Source organism: Tenrec ecaudatus, chromosome 16 (assembly GCF_050624435.1).
Source record: "Tenrec ecaudatus isolate mTenEca1 chromosome 16, mTenEca1.hap1, whole genome shotgun sequence".
NCBI lineage: Eukaryota > Metazoa > Chordata > Mammalia > Afrosoricida > Tenrecidae > Tenrec > Tenrec ecaudatus.
The window spans coordinates 8151001-8168503 of record NC_134545.1 but is presented as its reverse complement, the minus strand read 5'-3'; the positions used below and the strand labels follow the sequence as shown (position 1 = coordinate 8168503).

At 42.1% G+C, this 17503-nt stretch overlaps 1 protein-coding gene across 8 annotated transcripts in view; it reads left to right on the top strand.

The window, feature by feature from the left end:
- The window catches only part of ATXN2 (ataxin 2), a 102696-nt gene that overhangs the window by 567 nt on the left and 84626 nt on the right, over positions 1-17503 (top strand). For 5 of the 8 annotated variants that reach the window (XM_075533849.1, XM_075533852.1, XM_075533850.1 and 2 more), the window contains exon 1: positions 7-25. The exons of 2 other annotated variants lie outside the window; for them this stretch is intronic. The gene's annotated coding sequence lies outside the window, so the exon portion shown is untranslated. Of the gene's footprint in view, positions 1-6; positions 26-5796; positions 5817-17503 lie in introns of those variants that run through there. One more of the 8 variants, XM_075533856.1, reaches the window with a different exon arrangement.

The following is a 17503-nucleotide window of genomic DNA, read 5'->3' as shown; positions in this document are numbered from 1 at the left end:
GCGGCCCCGTGACCGGCGGCCTGAGGTGGGCTGGGGCCCGCAGTGGGGGCGGGGGGCCGGGCGCCGGTTTGGGTGGGTGGGAAGGGGGGGTGCTCATCGGGCGGCCAGCCCACCCCAGGCCGACGGGCTCTCCGCCGAGAGCTCCGGGCTCCCGGCCCACCTCCTCCGCGCCCCCCGCGCCCTGCGGGGCTGCTGGGCAGCGCGCCCACCCCCGCTTATATCTTCCTGCTGGCGGGGGCTTGGGGTTGGGGGCCGGCTCCTGCAACGTGCCTCCCCCGCCCCAGCAGGGAATTTCGGGGGCTGGGACAGCGACCCCCCCACCCCCCCGCCGGGGGAGGGTGCACCGGGAAGGGCCGGGGTCTGCCCAGGCCCCCCAACACCTCGAGAGCTGGCCTGGGGAAGGCCGAAGGGCCGGGTGAAGGGGTGGCTAGCGGTCTCCCGCCCTCTCCGCGTGGACCCGGGGGTCGCGGGCTCGCGTCAGGCCCTCCCCGCGCGGCGCCGCAAGGCCTCCCGAGCCGCATTGCTGTTGGCCGCCGAGGAGCAGGCGCCTCTGCGCGGGGTGGGCGAGGGCCGCGCGGGGAGCGGGCCGCTGCGCATTTGCGCCCTGCCCCGCCTCAGTTTCTGGAATTTGGAGCGGAGAGGGATTGGCGCGGGGGCCCGGGGGCTTCCTGCAAGCCGAAATGCGGGTGTGGATTTGGCGGCTCCCGCCCCCTCCCCCGCACCCAGGCTGTCGGTGGGGGCTGGGGGGGCCCAGGGACTCTCGGGGACCCGGGCTTGACTCTGGAGGGTGTGTTGGTGTGGGGAGGCCGCTGGGGACTAGGGGGTGGTTGTCAGTTCGTATTTCAAGAACGAAGAAAATGCTTAGTGTTCAAACTGGGTAGCAAATGTCAATAGACTCCATTCCATTGTGGCCTGTGTCCTTAACTTGGGGAGTGTCGCCAGAGCTTACCAAGGGTACGCCAGCCAGTCCACTTCCCCCGTGCCCCCGAGCCCATCGTGTGGCAGGCCCTGCCATGCTTCCCTGAGGTCCAGGCCGAGCTGGCAGGGCCAGTGACCCAGCGACCAGCTTCCTCCTTAAATAGACATGCTGGTCTTTGGAAGGTGGGATCAGGGAGTGGGGGTTCATGCACTAAGTTTTTGAAAACACAACTCAGCAACCCAGCTCCAACAGTTTTCATTTACAGCAAGAGAACTTGCCAATCAGAATGACTTGGAGCTGAGTTTTAGGCAATTGCCCCTTTAAAAGTGGGGACAGTCACTGTTTTGGGGTCCCTACCTCCACAATCTCATAGTCTTCTGTGATGTGGAACACCCACAAATGCCACCTGGACAAGCATGTTCAGATGAGTGTTAGTTTCTCCAGCTCTGTACATTTAGGATCCTGTAACCGTGAGTTTTCTTTTTTGTGATAAGTGAGAAATTTGAGAAATAGAATTTTCATGTTTTATTTTTGATGCTTTAGGTAGAAATGTGGTAGATATAGTCACTTTGTTCAAGTAATTAAAAACTTCGAGTAAGACTTAAGTTGCATTGGCTCTCCCTAGGCTTAAAAATTGGATTATAACAAAGAATTTGCTTCAGAGTAGTTGAATGATCAAAGATGAAATGTTTGAGTACTACGGATCTTTTTCTGTCTCTTGGCTTCAGAAAAACTTAGAGCTAATTTAATTTCTTCCTTGCTTTAGGTCCTTTTGCTCAAAGTGTAAATCACAGCTCTTATTTTGTTGCCAAATGTGGAAAGTTTTGCTTAATATGAAATTCATATAATGTGACGTTTCACTCTTAAACAGATCTTTAGTTTATATTTTTGTAGATTTGCTTTTTTTAAAAAAATAAAGTTAACTCTTACTGGGTTCTCTGTTTATCAGTTACAGTATCCCACTTAGGTCTGAATATATCAGTGAAATAAATTCCTTGAGGATGGAAAAAAGGGCAGCATTGGCTTTGACATTCGTGGAGATAGCAAGATATCCTTGAAAGTCTTGAAATTTGTATGCATGTCTTAAGTAATGTAATAGAACATTTCCGTGTATTTGATATTTTTATTAGTGAATAGGTTTTCATGGCCTTCAGAAATTATTTGTCTTTGTCAGATTTGAGAAGATCGAAGTTGTGTCTCGCCACCCTCCCCACCCCACAGAATGTAACTATAATATTGAAATTTGAAAGTAATGATTTTTACCTTAACTTTTATGTTTCCTTTTACCCCATAGTGCTCTTCAGTGTATTTTTACTTACTTGCAGTGATTGGATGTTAGTTTGTCCAGTTTTTCCCCCTCAACATTGAGAGCTATCTCTCTAATTTATAGCTTCTACTCCAATTGTTAGAATTTGGGTTTCCACTTTGGGTTATTATCATTGTGATGCCTTGAACTTCTTTTCAATGGGGCTTTTTGGCTTCCGTGTAATTCTTTCCTCTGAGAGTTCCCAGGAGTGGTATTACTAGGTCAAAGGACTTCAAGATTTTTATGGCTCTTGCTAAATCTGTCCGCAGAAGACTTGTGTATTCGCTTCCAATGCCAAGAGGTGGCTCTTTAGAATGACTTCTTTGTTGTTGGTCAAACACCACCAGGGCATGTTGAAAGGGAATGGTGCTTTTTCCTGTCAAGTGCACACAGTAAGTGCTTTTGTTAGTTACCTGATGTTTTCCAAGCACTTGAGTTTGGTTTTCTTTCGTCTAGGGAATGTTACAGTGTTGTCAGGATGCTTTGAGAACTATCACTGTTAGTACTGGTTTCTCTTATATTGAGCTGTCCACCTGGTAAGTACAGGAATGGAATTCCTGGTGAGTTTGAGAGGTTTTTTTGATTTTTTTTTTTCTTTTTAACTTCCCGCTTTTATATAAAAGTTTTTCATTAGCAGTTAGTATGTGACTAAGTTAGTTTTTGAAACTTTTATGTGATTTCATAGCACTCTAAGAATTGTCACCAGTTAACCAACGTTTTTTACTGTTTATAGCCCCTTCCACAGTTTAAAAAAATAATGTTCGACAAGTCCTTTTGCCCTAATTCTAATCCTTAGTGAACCAACATTCAAATCTAGTGATCTTGAGTCTATTTCAACTCAAGAGACCCTACTGTACAAGGTAGAATGCCATAGGGTTCCAAAGCTGTAAATCTTTTAGGGGAAGTCACCTCTTTGAAGGAGCAGCAACTTGTAGATTCAAATTGCCAGTCATACAATTAGCCAATGAGTGCTTTACTTCTAACCCTATTACCCTAATGCTAACCCTAAGTAGCATAGTTGACTTTCTTTGAGTTGAGGATTCAATGTGAATAATACACACACACACACACACACACACACACACACACACAACACACACACACATTTTTGAATACTTAAAAAATTTGTATTTTTTTTTAATTTGTGTATATTTTTAATGAGTAATTTTCAGCTTAATACTACTACTACTTTCTCTTGAGGCATTCAAATTCAAGGAAGTATGCTGCAATTTAATTGTTCATCCTGATCCACTTAATATGCACAGAGATTAATTTTTTTTTCAGAGATTAATTTTTGTAGATATTAATTTCTACAAAAATGTAGAGGGGCCTAAAACATCATCTACATTAATGTAAAACACGTTTACTAAGGAGCTGCTGTGTACTGGTGCGGGCCCTTGAGATAGATCCATCTTAGCTATCCACCAAGAGTTGTAATGTGAGAAGATAGAATAAGCAAGAGACACTTAACAACAAGTGATGTATGACGTCAGGAGCCCTGGTGGTACTGTGGATTAGGCATTGGGTTGCCAATACCAAGTTCTGCAGTTTGAACTGACTAGCCACCCTCCTCTGGAAAAGGCGTGGCTGTGTGCTCCGGTCAAGATGGACAGTTATAGAAACTCTGTGCATGATCTCCGAGGTGTTGGAATCAACAGGATGGCAGTGGGTTTTTTGTATATAAGGAAGTAAGGAACCTGGTGGCATGGTGGTTGCAAGTTGGGCTGCTTACCAAAAGGTGAGCAGTTTGAAACCACCAGCTGCACTGCAGGAGAAAGATGAGTTATAGCCTCCGAAACTCACAAGGGCAGTTTTACCCTGACTATAGGGTTGCTGAGTCTGAATTGATGGCGGTGAGGTGGTTTGTTGTTGTTATAAGGCAGTAGTGAAGTACAGATTACAGTTACTGCTGGTGTAGGGAAGGGACTGAGTTGCAACATTAAATTGATTTAGGGCTGGCCCCATGGAAGAAGGAGCTGAGGGAGTTAGTTATTTGTTTCTTACCTGCATTAGTCAGCCATGTGGCCTCTTGAGATGTAATGTTTGACATTTAAACAGTTTCACCTTTTGCTCATCCTTTTGTGTGTGTGTTGATATAATTAATCTGGTTGGTTATGCTCACAACTGCAGTTCAAACCCACCAGTGGCTCTGCTGGAGAAAAATGAGGCGGTCCATAAAAATTTATAGCCTTGGGGAACCTTTGGGGGGCAGTTCTGTGTCCTATAGGGGGTCCTTAAGAGTTGGAGATTAACAACAGGGTAATGGATTAGGTTTGCTAGTACCTTAAAGTGCTCTGAAAAGTTAATGCTGACATTTAAACTGGTCACTAGAGGTGAGGGGAAGCATATTATGCTTTTCCTTGGGCCTTGTTTCGTTTACCTAAGTAGTAGTGTTCATTGCAAAGATAGGAAGAAAATACACTTAAAACTTTTATTAGGGGCCTCATACAATTCTTATCACAATCCATACAGACATCAATTGTGTAAAGCACATTTGTACATTCATTGCCTTCATCCTTCTCAAAACATTTATCTTAAGCCCCTGGCATCAGCTCCTCATTTTTCTCCCTCCCTCCCTGCTCCCCCTCCCTCATGAACCCTTGATAATTTATAAATTATTATTTTGTCATATCTTACACTGTCCGACGTCTCCCTTCACCCACTTTTCTGTTGTCCATCCCCCAGTGAGGAGGGTATATGTAGATCCTTGGAAAATACACTTTTTAAGGATTAGGCAAAAAACAAACATCCAAATGCTTATCTGCCAAACAAGTCAGGCTGTAGTTGCCTAAAAATTCTGCTTTCTGGAACATAGTAACCACCTCCCTGGTACCAGCAACCTTTGGTGTTCTTTTTTGCTTCATTGTAAACTTGTATTTTCTATGTTTTTCTAATTAGAAAGTTATAATTTTACATGGGGATATTAGCTCATATCAGATATAGCTATTTAATAGCCATATGTTTCAACTTAAAAGGTGTATTAGGTTTTAATTTTCATTAAAATCTTAACTAGCAACAGCTGTGTTAGAACTGGTTACCATTGTGAGGTGTTTTTAATATCTTGATAAAAATATTTCCAAAAAATACCTTGATAAAGATTTTAAGATTTTTAGTGGGTTTCCTCCTTGAATTGTAATTTATTTTGGCTAGCTAGTAATAGTATTTTGATAGCAAGCAAGAGCTGAGCTAGAACTAGTTGAACTTCAATGGACGATGGAAATAGAATTTATTAAACAGGTCTTATCTGCCACTATATTCTTTCAAGTGAAAGTATGGTAGTTTTTTTTTTTTTTAAGCATGTCTGGGTTCTCCATGACTGTTACCATTCTTAAGTGTTATGAGAATGCTGTAGTGGTCTGTACCCATGTAGCACAGTAGTTTTTTTTTTTTTTCTTAGCACAGTAGTTTTTAAAGCACTCTATTCCTAACCCCAAACATCCGAGGTTCGAACTCACCAACTGTTTCATAGTCAAATGATGTGACTGCCTGTCCCCATAGCACTTGGAAACCCTTTTGGACAGGTCTGTTCTGCCCTTTTAGGAACATGATTAGTTGGGATCGACGCAATGGCAATGGATGGTCTCCTAAAATGTAAGTGGAATTTGCTCATAACTTTCAACACTGTATACCCGATTAAAAGAATGCAGTTTTCTGTTGAGATCTTTTTGTCATCATAGATGTTAAAATTCAAAAGTAAGAATGTTTTTCCCAGAGAATTTACTTGTGGGTGATTTTGAGACTGGTATCAAGTCTTTGAAAGGTGGTTGATTTTGCTATGCAGACAGTTGAACCTATAAACTTGATTAACCTTAGTTAGGATTGGGAATAGCTTGATTTCTCAGTGTTTCTCAATATCTGTAAGCATATTTAAATGAGTACATACTGAACTATTTAAGTATTTCTTAAGTATATTTTTCTATCCAAAATTGATTTCTTTTGCTTGTGAAGGTGCAGATTTTGTGTAGCGCAAAGGTCGAGTGTTCTCCATTAAGGTCTTTGCCTAGCCAAGCACCTGCCCTCTCCAGAGGTGGTTGTTCTGTAGGTTACTTCTCTGTGTCAGGCAGTACCTGGGTTGTGAAAATCAGTTCTTATGGGTGTCTTTAAGTGGCATTTGTAGGTAAGTCAGAACAAGTGCATAGAGTTCTTATTTAGCCTTAATTTAGTGCAGGGATGGGCAACGTAGTCCTACGGGCAGTATAAGGCCTGTGAACTCAATAGCAGCTCACACCACACACTTCACCAAAGAGAAGCAGTTCCAGCCATCACACTAGGGGTGTGTTCATTAATTGACCAGTATGACTCCAGAATGATGTTGTATATATCCAAATGGCCCTTGAAAGAAAAAAGTTTCCCCAACTGCTTCTGTGAAACCCTTGCCGGTGCAGTGGGAGTCAAACCCATAGTTCTTACATATAGGAGAAAGAGGTGGCGTCTTAACATAAAGATTACAGCTTTGAAAACAAATTGGGGGTGGGTATGGGGGAAGTTCTTCTCTGTTCTACTCAGTGGGTTGGGTTCGCTTTGGGTTTTAGTGCAAGAAAAGGCTGGAAGCTTTTCCAGTGATCTAGAAGCCACACAAGCAGCAAGGGAAGGTGATTGTGATGAAGGATTTGTTATGAACTGGGGTTGGTTCAGTTAGTTCAAAGTGAGGGCACATTTCCATAATATTAAAGGGTAAGTGTTTGGTTCTTGACTCATGAACTTAACTGTATTTAAAAGCTCATTAGAGATTTGTGAGTTTGTAAGACATGGGTGCCTTGGGGTGTACAAATAAATAGTCCTTGATCTTAAGTTACTTACAGTGAAATAGAAATAAGAGATATGCTTGAACTTTATTTCACCACAATAGAAATGTTTTAAATGAAACCAGTGTCCAGAAGAGATTTATGTTTGCGTTTAATGGGGAAACAGCTTTTTATCTAGGTGTTGCCTTATTTATACAACATCTGCAAGTTTTGTTTCACATAATTTGAAAAGCAAGTTAAGTCATTGTAGAAAAGCTGGTACGGAAAAGCAAAAGAAAAAATGAAAAATTTTAAATCACTCTTAGCTATTACCAGGGCCTAACCAGTTAGAAATGTGTGTTCACCTTTCTAGACACGTCTGTGTATGTTAAACATGTGTATGAGTGAAACTCTATGATACATACTGTTTTGAATTCAACAGCATAGATCATCTTTTGAAATATATATATATTTCCCGGCTAATTGGCATCAACTCGATAGCAGAGTGAGTGATATATCCCAAAACTAAAATTTGTGAGCAGTATGACATAATAGAATCTTATTTATTTTTTTCTTTTCTTTTTTTGCATTTTATTAGGGGCTCACAATCCACACATACATACATCAATTGTATAAAGCACATCCGTGCATTCTTTGCCCTAATCACTCTCAAAGCATTTGCTCTCCACTTAAGCCCTCTGCATCAGGTCCTCTTTTTTTTTTTTCCCTCCCTCCCCGCTCCCCCCTCCCTCATGAGCCCTTGATAATCCACAGATTGTTATTTTGTCATATCTTGCCCTATCTGGAGTCTCCCCCCCCCCTTCTGTGATAGAATCTTATTTTAAGAGAAAAGAAAATCAAAACTTTGAGAGATTAGGGGACTTATCCAAAGTAGCATAATAAACTCAGTGACCCCATGAGCAATATGAGAGTTCAAAAAGTTAATGAGGTTTCAAAAAGTTCATGAAAAAAACAGAATTGAAAGGTAATGAAATTATTCCACGAACTCTTTGAAGACTCATATTTTCACATTTGTATTGCACCACTCTTTTCATATAAACACACCTAAACAAGAGCATGCTAGGTAATTTAAAGAATACCTAACTACAGATATTCTCCATTCAGTATACTTTATACAGTATATGTTATAGCCTTGAGTTTGACTGATTAACATTGGAAATCAAGGTCCTTTGTGTTTTCTTTAGGCAGTTCTGTGCAAGGGGGCTTCAGAAAGTTTGTGGGGAAAACTCCATTATCTTTCAACTCCATTTTTCCTCCGATTTTTTTTTCATGAACCTTTTGAAACCTCCTAGTGCATATGTGGTGTGAACTCTTAATTAAATGTTTATTCCTTGACTTGGTTGTTTGAAAATTTGCCATAACTGATAATCTCGGGTTTATTTGCTGTTAATGTGTGATTGTATTCATGTGAACTTTGTATATATGATTTAAAAAACTACAGATCATTTATATTTTAAACTTTGAAATTGCGTCAAGTAGCTTTAAGATACCAATTGCGTGTCCTGATTAAAAGGTAACTACATTTTGTGAACTGGATAAATTATAACTCTACAATAGAGTCTTTGTAGATAGAGCACATCAGTCTGTGGTTTGAAGCTTATTTCTAATTTAATCACAAGTGAATGTGACTTATTTTTATGAAATACATCAGAATATACTGTCTTTGAAAGTACTACCTTGGGAAGCCTTATCTAAGTGTTGTTAATAGTCACATATTTTTGATTGCCACTTTTCATGTTTCTTTTATAAATCATTTAAACTCCTTAGTCTTTGTGCCAAGAGATGAACAGCCAAAGTTAAAGATGGATCTTGATTTGGGTTTTATTAGAACCCCAAGCCCATTGCTGTAGAGTGGATTCTGACACACTTTAGAACAGAGTAGAACTGCTCCATAGAGTTTTTGAACAGAGTAGAACTCTTTAGAACAGAGTAGAACTGCTCACTAGAGTTTTTGAGACTGTAAATCTGTGCAGAAGCAGATGGTCACAGCTTTGTGCAGAGTGGTTGATGAGCTCAAACTGTTGCCCTTTGTGCTAGTAATCAACTCTTAACCCACTAGGCTACTAGGGCTCCAGATTTTTTTAAATTGCTTTATTAGGGGCTTATACAACTCTTATCACAATCCATACATACATACATCAATTGTGCAAAATGCATTTGTACATTCATTGCCCTCATCATTCTCTAAATGTTCGCTCTCCACCCAAGCCCCCGCATCAGCTCATTTTCCCCTCTCCTCCCCCCCCAAATGAACCTTTGATAATTTACAAATTATTATTTTGTCATATCTTGGTACTGTCCAACATCTCTCTTCACCCACCCTTCTGCTCTTCGTCCCCTAGGGAGGAGGCCATATGTAGATCCTTACAATCGGTTTCCCCCTTCCAACCCACCCTCCCTCCACCCTCCCAGTATTGCCATGCACACCACTGGTCCTGAAGGGATCATCCACCCTGGATTGCCTGTTTCCAGTTCCTATCTGTACCAGTGTACATCCTCTGGTCTAGTCAGATTTGTAAGGTAGAATTGGGATCATGATAGTGGACGGACATTAGGAACTAGAGGAAAATTGTATGTTTCATCATTGCTACATCGCACCCTGACTGGCTCTTCTCCATGAGACCCTTCTGTAAGGGGATGAACAGTGGCCTCCAAATGGGCTTTGGGTCTCCACTCTGCACTCCCCCCTCATTCACAATGATATGATTTTTTGTTCTGATGATGCCTGATACCTGATCCCTTTGACACCTTGTGCTTGTGCAGGCTGTTGTGCTTCTTCCATGTTGGCTTTGTTTCTTCTGAGCTAGATGGCTGCTTATTTACCTTCAAGCCTTTAAGACCCCAGACGCTATCTCTTTTGATAGCCGGATACCATCGACTTTCTTCGCCACATTTGCTTATGCAACCATTTGTCTTCAGCGATCGTATCTGAGCGATGAGCACACAATGATACGATTTTTTGTTCTTGGATGCCTGATAACTGATCTCTTCGGCACCTCGTGATCAGCAGGCTGATGCGCTTCTTCCATGTGGGCTTTGTTGCTTCTGAGCTAGACAGATTTTGGTTTTAAGGCCAAAAGGATATTTTATTATTCATAGATCCAAAAGTTAATTGTAAAATAGTTTGACTCAAAATGCAAACATAACTGCCTGTTTGTTTTTTTCCCTCCCACTAGTGTTGTATATTTGTCTTTCTGAGAATAAAGGGATGTTGTTGTTAGGTGCCATCAAGTCTGTTCTGATTCATCGCGACCCTGTGTACAACAAACCACCTCGCCATCGTTGCAGCTCCTCTTTGTCTTTCAGTCCATCTCAGATGGAAGTTTTATGCATCAGATTCCCATTCAACAATGGTGCATAAATGATTCTGTGGCATGTGGACAGTCCTCACATTGTGGAAGTACTCGTCATTCTAGCCCTGCCTGCTACCTTCGTCTGGTTCCCCTGATCCACCTTGCGTGCTCGTCTTTGCTTTTGCGATTGTATGAAGTTACATCTTCCTCTTGAGTGATATTTTATTTTACTTGTCATAATTTTGTGGGGCTTGTTAGGAAAGTGTAGTAGGTTATCACAAGTCAGGATCAATCAGTAAACAGTAAGGATATAGTTACTGATCCACAGCAACATTTATCTTCATCTAACTGCCATCTCTCTCTGGTCTTCATCCTCTTGCCCAAGTGGTCCCTTGGGCTCTGCCTCCCTGGGCCAGGAAGCCCACCTACACTACTCTGCCTTATGGTCTCATTGCCTTGGTGCTGCTCTTCTGTTCAGTCTCATTGTTTCCTTGCCTTGGCCTCGTCTTTGTCCCCTTTTTCCTCTGCCATGGTCTCCGTGCTACAGTGCCTTTTGTCTCAACCTCTGCCACTTTTAGACAAAGATCTTGAGCATACTCTTCCTCCATTGGTCCTGGGAATTGGATATTTATTTTTAAGTTCAGTGTATTACCGACTGACAGGTGAGTTCCAGGAGTGGCTTCCATTCCAGCTTAAAAGTGCATCTAAGTTCAAGAGTCTTGGGGGTGTCCTCCAGTTCTGTCAGTAAGTTTCTCTCTCTCTCTCTCTCTCTCTCTCTCTCTCTCTCTCTCTCTCTCTCTCTCTCTCTGTGTGTGTGTGTGTGTGTGTGTGTGTGTGAGAGAGAGAGAGAGAGAGAGAGAGAGAGAGAGAGAGAGAGAGAGAGAGAGAGAGAGAGAGAGAGATTGATTGATTGAATTTTGGTCCGTTGTTTTTCTAGCATTCTAACTAGAGCCTTCTATTGTGCCCTTGGGTCAGAGTGGTTGGTAGTGGTAGACAAATACCATCTAATTCTTCTAGTCTCAGGCAGAAAAATCTCTGGTTTGTGTGGGATGTTAGTCTTGTGGATGAATTTCTTCTTAAATCCTTAGTTTTCCCTTCACTTTGCCCTAGATTGGGAAGAAATCAGTGGTTGTATCCTGGGAAGGGGGGATTATTAATTTATTTTTGACCAAGTATTACATTTTTATTTTGGGGCTCATAAACATTTGTCGTGGACCCTTATACAGATGAACTTGTTTCATCCATGAAACATACTTGGCAATCAGGGAGAGAGAAGACTTTCCTGAAGTGTGGGGGCAGCTGACAGGAAGGGGAGTTCTTCAGGGCCTTTCAAAGCTTTTTTTGCTTTTGCATCATAGATGAGTTTTGACAGATTATTGGCAAGTTAGAAAAGTAACTTTTAGTGGCAAACATGAACACAGCAAATATTAATACTATGATAGGAAACTAAGACATGGGAGAATCACATTTAAAGAGAAAACTGCAGTGGTCAAAGCCATTCCATCCTGGGAGTTTGGGCTTGGATTCTAGCCCTGTGTTCCTTAGCTCCCAGTGTTGTGTGATACAATGTAGCTAATTGACGTGCTCTTGTGGTGACTCATAAGACATGGTTAAATTCTTTGTTTTTCAAAGAAGTATTTTTCAAACCACAAGTCATGACCTTTTCCTAGGTTGTGAAATCATTGCTGTGGGTCATGATGACCATGTTCAGAAAAATGGAGAATGGTAAATGCTAGCATACCTGGCATTGTTAAGGGAGAAAATAGTAAATATTAGACTAAAGGCATTGTTAAGGGAAAGAATTGTTTTAAGAAACTTGTTTTTGTAATGCAGTGATAACCATGTTGCAATATAAAAAACATACCTTTTCGTTGGTGTAGTTTAAAAAGCCCCTGCAAAAAAACCCAAGCAAAGATTGATGCCAGGTAGAGATCACCAAGGACTTGAAGAATAGAGCTGAAAAGGCAAGGCCCTTCCCCTATGCCCACCCCCTCCCCTCCCACTCCCACCCCCTGGCAAAGCCTTGCACCAGAGTCAGAACCCTGAATTCAGACTTTAGCCTCCTGTCCAGAGAAAATTATTACTACTTTGTTTAAACCAAAAAGGTACCTTGCATAATTAAATGGGCATTCTGTTTTACCTGGCCACCCCAATCTAGGCTAGAATCCAGGCTCACCCTGGAACTGAAAGCTCAACACCACGAGGGACAACCTTGGCTTGTTCACTACTGTGGTCCTCATTTGAAAGTATTCATGGCCCTTAGGTGTTTGAGCGATCGTTAGGCAAATTATTCTGGGATGCAGTCAATCTTAGCTTCGGTATCTCATGGATACAGGAAAGAAGCCCTCAGTCAGTGAGATCCTAACTCTAATACTTTGGGCTGCTAAATGCGAGGTCAGTAGTTTGAAATCCCTAGTCGCTGAGGGAGAAAGATGAGGCTTTCTATGCTTGTAAAGAGTTATGGCTTCAGAAACCTACGGGGTCAGTTCTACCCTCTCCTATAGGGTTATTTTGAGTTGGCATCAACTTGATGGCAGTGACTTTGTGTTTGGTTTGGAAATTCTTGTTAAATTCTGGCTCTCAGTTTAGAAACCTATGCTCTTAAATTTGGTAGTGGTTCTGATGATCTGGGGATACATGATCCATTTTTTAAGGCTTTTCAAAATTTTGTATGTCTTTGGTAATCTTAAGAGAGGACCGGACCCCTATATCTAGCCAGAGGAAATCCTTCTCTGTGGGTCCCAGTTAGCAGAGACTCTGCTTTTTGCTTGTTTCCTGCCCCATGCCTGGAAGAGTGCCGCCCTTTGGTCTTTTTCTCTTAAGAGCGTGCGTCCAGAATGAAGGCCCCGTGCGGGTTGCTGCCAGCTGCCCTGCCCTATTCTCTGCTTGGCCCGCTGCCCACCCTTACCTCTATGGCAGGCCACCTCCTTGGGTGCCAATCCTGACGGTCAGGGGAGGGGCGGGGAGGTTGGCGGCCGAGAGCCTTCTGTAGAGGTTCTGAAGTTTCGTTCTGCCTTAGTTGGGGGTGTGTGTGAGAAAAGGGGTACTTGAGGGTATTTGCTGACTGTAGCTTAGCATGTCTCCCAATTGGTCTCTTATGTTGCTCTGCACACACACACTCATAGCCAGACTAATCTCCAACGTGTTCTTTCTCATGTCCCTCTTCTGAGAAATTTGGAATGGCTCTCAGTACAGTACTGGTTGGGCTGAGTCCAAACTCTGACCTGGCAGTCCAGCTCCTCTCTTGACTGAGCATGTAGTGTTTTTCCTTGCAGGAAGTCGACAACATTGCTGCCCATTTGGTTGTCTCATCCTCTTACAGATAGGTCTTGCCTCCACACACAACCCATGTCCTCTGTTGTATAGTGTTTCACGTATCTGCCCCAGAAAAATGTAGGCCCTTCAATGCCCAGGGCCCTGGGTGGCAGTGGATGCACAGCTGCACCACTTCCAAACACACCTTACCTGAGCTCTCAGGGAGGAGCAAGTGAAGCTGTAACCCCAGGAGGGAGAGAAAAAGCTGGGGGTGGGGCCTGTCGTGGGCATGCTTTCACAGTTAGCCATCCTGTCACCCTAAAAATCTGACTTTAACTGTGCTTGGGCTTTGCTTAAGGCTGTTACCAAAGCTGCTACTGTCTTCACCAAGTGGAGGCAGCAGCAGTAAGCGTGAGCATGGACCGTGTACTGTGTGAGCATGGACAGTGCTAGTCCAAAGAAAGCAATGGTCTATGGTGGAAATGAAAGGTTCTTAATTGAAAGTGGTCAGAAAGTGCTGGCTTAGGACAGGACATTCAGAAGGATAGAAAGCAAATGTACCATGTTTATACAGTGAATAATAATCAACAAAAGGTAAAGAGAATTGATAGATGAAATGCAAGAACTTGGAGGTTTGGAGTTAAAGGTTAATTGAACTGTAGTTAAAGTGCTACTTCTGGGACTCTCAAACAGGGCTGTAGACCCACAGTCCACTGGGTTGAGGGCCTTCAGAGCATCCAGGGGTGCTGGAGGGCCAGGAAGGGTACGAGACATTTGTCTTGGGATGAAATTTGACCAGGAGAGAGATGTCTGCTGCCTCTAAAACTGGGAAGGGCAGATCCTTTTTGGTGCACAGGTCTTGAGTTTTGGCAAACACCCATGTAGGGACGACGCGCCCTACACACACACACACACACACACACACAACCAAGGAATTGCTGCATGAAGTTTTATTGCTTCTGTTTTCCTTCTGTCCCTCTCCCTTAGCTCTGGCAATTACTGATTTCTGACTGCTCTGGACAGTTTTTCATATAAATGGACTCATACAATATGTAGCCTTTTATGACCTTTCACATAACATAATGCTTTCATTTATCCATGCTGTTGCATTGAACAGTCATTTCTTCCTTTTTATTCCATTATATGCATCTATCCCGGCTCATCACGTTAAAAGACTTTTGAGCTGTTAACCAGTTTTGAGTTATTATTAATCAAGCAGCTCTGAACATTTGTGTGGACTTCGTTTCATTTCTCTTGGCTAGATAGATAAATAGAAGTGAGGTTGCTGGCTTATATAGCAAGTGCTTATTTAATTATAATGCTGACTAAAGTGGCCTCCTATTATTTTGTATTACACTAGCAGCAGTTGAGATTTCTGATCCACAGTCTCACCAATGTGGTGTCTTGGTCTTTTAGTCATTGTGGTGAGTGTATTGTGGTATTTCATCATAGTTGTAATTTGGATTTCCCTAATGCCTAATAATGTTGAGCATTTTTTCCTGAAGTTTGCATTGGCTTATCTTTCTGTGATATAAGGAGTAATACTTGAGACTGAATTTATTTTGAAATGAAGACACTTCTGAATTTGTATTACTTTACTTCTAGACTTAGAGCATCTTGAAGACAGGGACAAGTGCCTTGTAAAACTTTGTGTTAACAAGTGATGACTTATTTATTGACCAAATGAGCTCTGACTTTCTTATTAAGCAGATGAGTTGGCCCTGCCAAGGAAAGTTGTTTTCTGATTAAGCATTGTACTGCTAGCTTCATGGTTGGCAGCTCAAAGCCACCAGTTGCTCGGCAGGCTAAAGATGAGGCTGTGGCTGCTCCTGGAAACATGTATAATCTAGGAAATCCTATGCAGTAGTTTGATTTAGTCCCATAGGGTTGCGGTAAAGCGGGTTTGATTTTATTGCTGTTAACCCTGTGATACTGAGTTGTTTCACCTTATAAAACCTTGGAGCTAGACTTTTGGGTGAGGTTTTCATTAAGGAGTGTGATATGCTACGTTTCTGAGGGTCTGATTCCTTTAAATGCTTTGGAGATGACTCAGGATAGTTCCAGAAGCTTCCTCTTGGTCTAAGTTAGTGGGAGCCTGTTACAGGCCTCCTTGAAAGGAAGTGCACCAAGACAAGCTGCAGATTGTGTTAGGGTTTATAGATAACTAATCTCATTTGATTGCCATTCAACCTGCTATCTGTCCAGGTTTTACTGGTGAGGAATTTAACCACCCAGAGAGGTTAGTGAACCACTCAAATGTATTTATATAGAAAAAGGCAGCGTGGGAATGACAACTACTGTACTTGGATATCAGATAAAGGTATGTTGATGTGGGAACAAAGGTGGATTAAGGAATGTTACAATAAGCTTCTTTGAGTTGAGCAGAAATTAGAAAGTGGAAGAAAAAATCAGAAATCGGCATTTGTTACAGGGATTTTTAAAATTATCTGAAAATATTTTTAAACCCAATTGGAAAGGTCAGTGAGTAAATAAGAATTCTGATTAGCGGCACAGAACAGTTGAAGATTGGAGCTAGCATTTCTCAGCCAAGTGGTTGAAAAGGGTTTTTTCTCTTAGTGACCTGAGGACAGGTCCTGATAATTAGCACTTATTGTGGGCCCTGAAGGCATCACTTGCATATGTCTGAGTCCTTGCTTCTCTGACTGGTGGAGCTGCAGCCATTGCAAGGGTGAGGAAGTAGTGGTAAAAGAGAAATGAAGACACAAGTCCCAACAAGTTGAAGAGCTTGAGGGCAATGCAAGTCTTCAAAAAGCCTTTGCTTTTAAAAATTTATTTTGTTGTTGATAATACACACATCAAAACAGACAAGTTAAACAGTTTTTAGTGTCTAATTCAGTGATGTTGTTTCTGTGTTTTAGCACATAAGGAGGCTGTGTAAACAGGACACACATATAAACGTGGGAATATTTTATTATCTTTTCATTCCTTTTTTTCCCCCACGAACTTTCAGAAGCCCCCTTGGATAGCACCCATAGCGTGTACAGGGGAACCAACGTGAGGCAGCTGCGCAATTTAAATGTGTGATAGGTGTAAAATGCCATCCACTCTGGAAGTTGTACCTGCTCCTGCCCTCGCCCTCATTTTCTGAGTTGTTGCTCCCTCACTAACATGATCTCATAATTCTAGTGTAGATTTTTGATCAGACAAAAGTTGATGAAAAGCAACGGCAGAAACAATGCAGCCATCATTGCTAGACATAAAATGGTTTCAATTACCCAGGCTCCTTAGTGCTGCCAGTTCTCAATAAGTCGGTTTGGATCCAAACATTTGTTTATAGTTCTTTGTTTAACCCTTTTAATTAAAAAATTTGTAAGCAATATTATACACGGTGGTTAGTTTTCTACACCTGCCTATTTGAGCAAGACAGTTGATTGTAACCTATAATTAATTTGCACTAACTAGTAGTGCACTGTGCTGTGGGTTAAAGAGGTTTTTGTGGCTTGATGTAATAACACAAACACCACTTTAGTGATATTGCTGTAGGAGTTGGAAGAGCCCACCTTTTCCTTTTTTCAGCACTGTAGTCCTCCAAAAAGAAGGGACATCATAGTTCTGGGAATTAGTCGTCTGTTCTGTGCTTGAGGGAAATTCCCATGGGTACAATTGTTTGTAGGGAAAATAAGCATGCTAGGAGATTACTGACACGTTACTTTTCTCACCAGCTTTGTCTAACCCAACTATTGCTCTCAGACTCTCCTTATGGGTCATCCCTCATCTCAGAAGCCACTCATTCTCAAGCCTGAGTTCCTCTTCACAAGGCAAGCTTCCCACAATCTAGCCAGATGGCTAGTTTAGTCTGTGTGTGTGTGTCAGTGTCACTAGTTTAGTCTCTGTACATGTGTGTGTGAGGGGGCATCAAAAACCCATGGAAAACTGGAATTCAAAGAGAATCAAATCTTTCCGTGGACTTTTCTGTATCCCTCTTGGTATGTATATATTGTTGAGAATATATACAGCAGTACAG